This window comes from Lycium ferocissimum, chromosome 9, assembly GCF_029784015.1.
Source record: "Lycium ferocissimum isolate CSIRO_LF1 chromosome 9, AGI_CSIRO_Lferr_CH_V1, whole genome shotgun sequence".
In the NCBI taxonomy this organism is placed as follows: domain Eukaryota; kingdom Viridiplantae; phylum Streptophyta; class Magnoliopsida; order Solanales; family Solanaceae; genus Lycium; species Lycium ferocissimum.
Genome location: NC_081350.1, coordinates 68,346,547 through 68,354,638, shown reverse-complemented (window position 1 = coordinate 68,354,638; position 8,092 = coordinate 68,346,547).

Genomic DNA, 8,092 nt, shown 5'->3' with positions numbered 1-8,092 from the left:
AGTCATCGTACAAAGAATCTAAAACAATAAACTGCCTAAGAATAAGTAACTGTCTGAAATAACATAAATGTCTTGGATGAAATAGACATTAGAATAGGAAAGACCTTCAAGCGGAATGGCATGTATAGGAGTTCACCCTCTGATCTGAGTGGGAAATATCGTCAAGCTAGATTTGAGGTCTGGACGAAGTCTCTGGCAAACAATCTGCACTCAAATAGAAAGTGCAGCAAGGTAGTATCAGTACAAACACTATGTACCGGTAGATATCATAGACCGACTAATAATAGTATCATGCATACGTTTATAAAATCAACAGAATAGGCATATAGGCACAATAGCACAACAACATAACAGTGTCACAAGTCAATCATCAATAAATCAACAATGCATCACAAGAAAAGATAAGTCCAATGCAATACAACCAATTATAGTTTGTCAACCGTACACCCAAGCTACTGGTAATTTTTGCTCCATAGTCCTGACCTGCAGGGCACCCATGGTGTCTATGTACCACTCGCTCCGGAACTAACCTCGAATCACAAGCCCTTATTTAGGCCACATCCTCACCCCTTGTCAAATGTACCTTTATATATATTTCTGTATCTGATCACAATATACATCTTAATGTATTTCCAGTCCAACAGCTAATATGGGATATGATCAGTCAAAAAATTGAATGTTAATAGATGCAAGGCACCATGCCACAAGTCATAACAAGACTCAGAGAAATCAATCCATAACAACATAACTATGCAACCACCTCAATCAACAAGAAGAGTACATATTGAACCCTTCTTTCCAATTCACAACAAGTGCACCTCATGTTCAATACATATCTTAATGGAGACTAGCCCACATAATCAGAATTTATACCAACCTAAGTAGAATCCAACTAGACTTCATGCCCGAAAGCCTAATCATGCTTTCTCCCATCAATTCTACTACATATATAATCAACTAACCAAAGTCTAACTCAAGTAAACCGTAACCTAATTCAGATGCAAAATTGGAACAATGCAAGCTACTCCGCAATAGCTTTTCCCTTCTGTAATGCTTCGAAACGCTCAAAGTCTAGCAATATAATGCTGAGTGAGTAATAGATCATCGACTCAAACAAAACAATGATTGGGGAAAAAAACGCAATTACTTCTACCTTTTTCAAATGGGTGAACTATCATTTAATAAAGAATTTGTCATAATCTCAATCCCAACAATCATAACCTTCCAATTTGTGGGTTTCTAATCAATTTAACCCCTTTCAAACAGATTTTAGGCTAAAGCTTCCATTTGAATGGAACCCTAAGTCTCAATACACAATTCTTATCATAAATAATCAATTCCCCATCCTAGAAAGTGATAGTCTATACTCCTAGATGAATAAACAACCATAAAATCAACCACCCATCAATTATGTAAGGGTTTATAACTTCTAGGTTTCTACCCTTTTTCTCCACCATTAGAGGACCTTCAATTAATATAGGAGCTTTAGATGATAATGGAATGAACAATGAAAAGGGTGAGACTTACCTTCAAAGAAGAACCCACCAAGACTCTAGGAATTTCGCCTTTTACCTTCTAGGAACAGTTTTTGGTGTATTATGGGGAATGACTCGAAATCCCACAGTATAAAAAGTCAATTTCTGCCTTCCGTCGACTGCTGTAACGGTCAATGTTTCATTGCGGCGGTATCGCTATAGCAGAATTTCTCATTAACTCCCGATCCCGCGGCCAATGTTTCCGCGCGCCGCTATGGCGGACTCGCTGACGGTCTTACACCCAGCACGTGATCACATCTAACCAATGAGCTCTGGTTTTTCACCTAAAATTCCAACATCAATCTGAGGCCCTACATACGCAAACCAAACATGCACATTAATGTAAAAATACGCTACGGACTCACCCGTGGTCTCAGAACTCCCAGCAGAGGTCAAACTTACCAAGTCACCCCCAACGGAAATGAAATAAGTTTTCAAACAATGCATAACATGCACACAAGATAAAATCAAGGCCTTAATTTTTAGACTTCTAACTCTTTGAGCTTTCATTGAGCTCATTCTTAGCACTAAGCTCATTCTTAGTCTGGGAAGGGTACGGGTAGGGGTGAAATGGTCAAAGCTCTCAAAATGACCTAGCGGGTCGTTACACTGTTAGCATATATTTTTCAATTAAGATGCATTTTTTTCGATAGGCCAGCTCATGTGGATTTTGGGAATGGGAAGATCAATTGTTCGTGGAAAGTGATTGGACTAATGTTCAAGATTTAACGTCATTGTTGGATGTGGCTAAGATCAAAATGGATAAATTGAAAGAAGAAGTAATTATCATTGAGGCTAGACACCTCCTAGAAGTGAACAAAATCAAGGAAGAATTAATTGCCTTGGAGAGTAGACACCTATATGAAGTGAAAAAAGTCGTAAAGTTGGAGGAGAAACTTGCAAATTTCGAGGATGTTGGTTTTCATTTCATGGGGAATTTTTATGAGATTTCTGGCTGCATCTATGATAAAGCGAATTTCATGTGTTTTGTTGGAAAGTACATTTTGGTATTGTAATGAAGGATTATTTTAGTGGTGGACTTGTACCTAGACTTGTTTGGTTTATCCTACTTCTCTTGTTGGTATTGTTTGAGTCGATTTTAGGAATTTCTTTTGGTATTGTTTGATTAAATTTTGGCCAAAATAAGATCACAACTAAAATACACTTGGTGCATCGTCACATTTCGTCATATGATGGATCAACTATAGTCACTTATTAGCTTGTGTAATAATCCGTGTGTACAATGAGTAGGTTCTAATTCGACATTCAACTAAAGTGTGAACATAGATCAGGGGTTCAGCGTTGTTGTTCCTTTTTTTTTCTTGGAGAAAACAAAAAGTCTTTTTGGAGAAACGTAAGGATGAGATTTGACTTCAAAAGGTGAAAAATAATCAACCCAATTGCACCCAAATCATTAGATTTAAAAATGAAGTTTAATTTCATTTTCCCTCCACTAATAATTCCTATTTATTTTAATTTAAAAAATTTAATGTTAAAAACGAGTAAATTCTTCAGCTGTGGTGTGTGTGTGTATACATAAGCTACTAACTTTATATATGTATTGTTTTTACTTAATGCAACTAAAATCCACTTGGTGGATCTGTCACACTTAGTTATCCGATGGATCAACTATAGTGTACAATTAGAGAAAAAAACAAGACTAAGAGCCTGTTTGGCTTAGCTTATAAGTTGCTAAAACAGCTATAAGATGTTTTCAGCTTTTTTGAGTGTTTGGCTGGCCAGCTTATAAGTCATTTTGTGCTTAGAATAAGCCCAAAAAATAAGAAAACAGCTTATAAGTTGCTTTTTTAAGCCCATCCAAACAAGCTCTAAATCTTATGTGTGTGTTGCAAAGATGAAGAGTTTGGGATACTAGATGAGACTAAAATGAAAGCTAAAATGTACGAGCTGGTTAGCTATATATGTTGTCCGATTTTGTTAGACTTTTCCAGCGAACATGGCTGACTGGAGTGTAAAAACACAACAACTCCAAAGCCAGTCTAACGATCCAGCTTGGTAGGTCTTTCACTCTGCCGCAGTCAGTGCGCTCCACTTGGTTCGGGGCTGCAGTTCTTTTTGTACACTATTTTGACATATAGATCTATGGGTATGACGGGGCCTTATCCTGTCTTTTCTATAGCTCGTGTTCCATAGAGGTCTATAGATAGTTGTATATGGTTGGTATGTTGTGTAGACTTTTCAACTTTCATTTTTGTGCACAGCATATGTAGCGGTCTAGTCAGCTTGCACTGTTTTCCTTAGCACGTTTGTTTATATATCTATATATTGGTTGCGAGTTCTTGATGCATACAGGAGTTAGTATAGCTTAGTTACAAGCTATTTGGGTCACCATGTTACTCAGCGAGATGCAATTACGAGTGTAGCGGTGTTTGGCCAGTAGTGGTCGGGCACTCGTCACGGCTCATCAGTTTGGGTCGTGACAAATGGGATCCACCATTCCCGCCTGGGACCCCTCTCTCATACTCTGAGAACTACCTCTAGCTGGCTGGGAACCACCCTTAGAACCATGAGAAGCACCGCGGCCTGACTGAGCGCCGCCCCTCTGAGAAGCCCCACCTCAACCACCAGATGATGTCGGAGTCCTCGACGGCTGATAATCCCGCCTGGGTCGGGGACATCTCCTAGCAACATGCCCAACCTCTCCACAAGAAAAATAGGTAATAGGAGACGAATGCTGATACACAAAAGCTGAAGACCTGGATGAAACCGTCCTATCCACTGGTCTAGAGAATGAACTCTCAGGAGCTCTCTGCCTAGGTGGCTCATTGGGGGAAGCCTGTAACGCCGAATGCACAGGACGATCGGAATATGGATGATGCGGCCTCAAAAACTATCCGGCGCCCCTTGAACTAGAACCACTATAACTCCCAGTCTGACGTGGCCTCTTGTCGCTACCACCAAAAGCATAGGCCTTAGCGACCTCAACCGTAGAAGCATGCTCGATAATGGACTGGAAGGAAGCTCCCATAGACTCCATCTAAAGACAAGGAATCTACGGAGAGACCACTAGTCCCCTAACAAAACGCCTGATCCTATCGGCCTCAATAGGGATCAAAGGAGTAGAATAACGGGCCAGATATAGAAAGCGAGTCACATAAGACTCCAAAGACTTGCTCCTTTGCTCAAGATGCAAAAACTCCTCTCTACGCGCTATGTGCAAAGATCGGGGCAGATACTTCTCAAGGAAGACCCGGTAAAACTGAGTTTAGCTCAAAAGAGGGGAACCTTCAGGTCAGCAAGCCACGAAATACCTCCACCACGTCTTCGCGTCACTGCGAAACTAGTAGGACACATAATCAACCCCGTGGGTCTCCACGATCCCCATCAGGTGCAGCTACCCGTGCATATCTAGAACAAATTCACAAGCATCCTCAAAAGAAGTACCAGAAAACTTCGGCGGCTCCAACTTCCTGAATCTCCCAACAAGGTCCTGATCTAACGTGGTCATAACAACACACTTCATGGGCCTAATATCATCACTAGGAGCGGGTATCGCATCAATGCGAGGAGCCATAGTTGCGGCGGGATGTGCTACCCGCCTAGGTCCCTGCTCAGGGGTCTGTGCCCCAACTTTAGTCTGTGAAACCCCGCCGGGAGTAGTAACACCAGCTGCCGCTTGCTGTTCATCGAGGTAAATGCATTAAAAAGGGAATCAAGATGAAGTAAAACTCTAGCCATAGTGTCATGCATGGCCTAATCAGAAGTAACCTCAGGTTGTGTCCGTGTTGGTGCCACACCATCCTCCACGGCTTGACCTCGCTCCGACTGATACTCTGATTTGGGAGACGAGACCTCTCTCGGCCGCACCGCAGGGAGCCACCGCCATGCAGGCCAGGGCGCACCGCGGCCTTTCGTCTGTCGCGCCTGGGCGTCGCTCACCATCGGTGCCGCCGTAGGCGCGTGGCTCGGCACCGACCTCGGGCCGTAGTAGCTTGAGTCCTCACCATCTGTGAGAGAAGATATAAGAGTCAGATACCTATTTGGACTTTCTAGATACCAATTAGAATAAAGTAGCATGAAAGAATGAAAGAAAGTGAGATTTCCTAAATGTCCTATAGCCTCTGGCAGATAAGTACGGAGCTTATCGTACCGATCCACGAGACTCTACTAGACACGCTCTTGTATTATAGATCGGGTAACCTAGGGCTCTGATACCAACTTGTCACGACCTAATTTGCCTAAGCTGTACGGGCACTTACCTTTCCCACCTCGGTAAGCGAACTCTCAGCTCAACAATAATAAAGACGTAAATAAATAGCAATCAAGCGGAAATGTATAGAAATGTAAGTCTCACGACATTATATAATAGAAATAGTGCAGAATAATAAAGTGCTCCCAAGGTCTAGTCTAAGTCATACAAAAGCATCTAAGAGAAAATAATACAAGTCTGGAATAAAATACATAAAAGTGTCTATGTTTCTGAATAAGAATAAGACATAAATGATAGAGAAGTCTTCAAGGCACCGAACGACCGTGCTCACCCTGGAGACTCGGAACAATGCTGAAGAAGACGATCAGCCACGAGAGATGGAAGCCGAACCAACCTGATGCTCTGCATTCATAAAGAAATGCAACAAATGCGCAGTCAGTATAATACAAAGGTACTGGTAGGCATCATCGGCCGACTAAGCATAGCTAATACAATTCAGATAATACAGTAGAAAAGTAGATAAACCAACAAGAATAAGTCAAACATAATAGAAGCCAAGTATACGCCGTCACCTAAGTAGAACATCTAATCCCAAGTGTGCCAAGTCTCAATGTATCGAGTTCAAATCCAACATCACAAGTTCAATATCAAATCATCTCCAATCAAGCCGTGAGTGAAATGCAATGCAATAATGTATGAATGTAATGCAATGCCATGCAAATACTATGTACACATGTACCCGGATAGAAATATCGACATCTCGGTAGCATAACCCAAGGTGACTCGCGAAGTCTAAGTGCCACCCGTTCCGGATCTTTGCCCAACAAACAGACAGGACCCGGAATCTTTGCCCTCGGGGGGTTCTCACTGGCACCATCCTAGGGGACCCACAAAGTCCATGCACTCACTCAATCCACTATTCCGGGACTAACATTGGATATCAGACTCTCACGTCACTCAAGTAAAACTGAGCCCAGCTCATCAAAGTGTTTTATCAAGTATCTTTAGTACCTCAACAGTATATCATGAAAAATGAGAGTGCGTGCAATGCATGTATCATCATCAATAATCATGCTCAATATCACAAGTACCAACAATGGGTACGCCAATAATATATCTGACGCACAAGCACCAACAGTGGGTACACCAACAACATCATAATTAAGATGATAAAACAGAATCTAATATCTACCAACAACTCATGGCATCAAGCCAACACAATAGAACAACCAAATCACAACGCAACTGGGTGGCTAGGGCCAAACACACAACAGGGCCCAACCTAAGGCAATATCCAACCCGACTTCATACCCGAAGGTTCATATGCTGTCTCCGATAATATAATCTAAATATATGCTTCGCTATACGAAGTCTTACCAAGGGTAAGCCATAATCTATCTAGATAGCCGAACCGCAAACACCAACAACTCATTCCTTTGCCTTTCCTTTCCGCTGAGCCTCAGAACCAAAGTAATCTAGGCATATTCAAAATCTAGATTAGAAATCATAAAGAATGATACTAATATTGATACCATTCAATTTAGGTCAATTCTAACCCTAGAAATTGGGGAAACGGGTCCCACAAAGGCAAAACGGGAAATTCGGAAGCAAAATATCAAATTAAGCACTAGGTGATTATAACGCAACCACTAACTTCTAGTTTAACTCATGAAATCCCCTAATTTCGAAGTTGGAGCACAACCCCCAAATTTGAATATAAACCCTATCTCTTTGATTCAAGAATTCAATGCTAATAATGGAAGATAAGTGATTAATAATCTTAGATTCATCAAAATCTAGCATAAACCCCATCAATTTCACTATTAATAAGCCTAGTGAGAAAGTTCATCAAAGCCCACTTTCATCTTTCATTACTAAGGGATTATTAAGAGAAGGGGGAATCTATGGTGATTAGGATTATTGAAATAGTAAAGGGATTAGCAAGATTTACCTCCAAGAGTATTCTCCAAATATCTCCAAGAACAGTCCCAAAGCTTTAATTTCGAAATGGAAATAAATGAGGGATGAGGGACTAAAGGCTTTTAACACTTCATTAATTATACCCACTGCGCGTCATCCGCTTTGGCGACAGTGGGACCGCCCCAGTGGTAGCGGTCAAGCCCAAATGGCTTCGACCGCTCCAGCGGTACCGCTGCGGCGGTACTGGTGCCGCCAAAGCGGGCACCAGACACCAGAATATTTACCCAAGTTCACAATTCGATCCAATTTTTTGACTAATTCCCTAGGCTATCTGCTCATATATCATAAATATAGACACACATAAAACACGCTACGAACGCGTTTGTGTCCTCAGAATTCCTAACGGAGGTCTCGTTGATCGAGTCAACCCCGGATACCTTAATTCCATTTTCCCAACTCAAGTCCC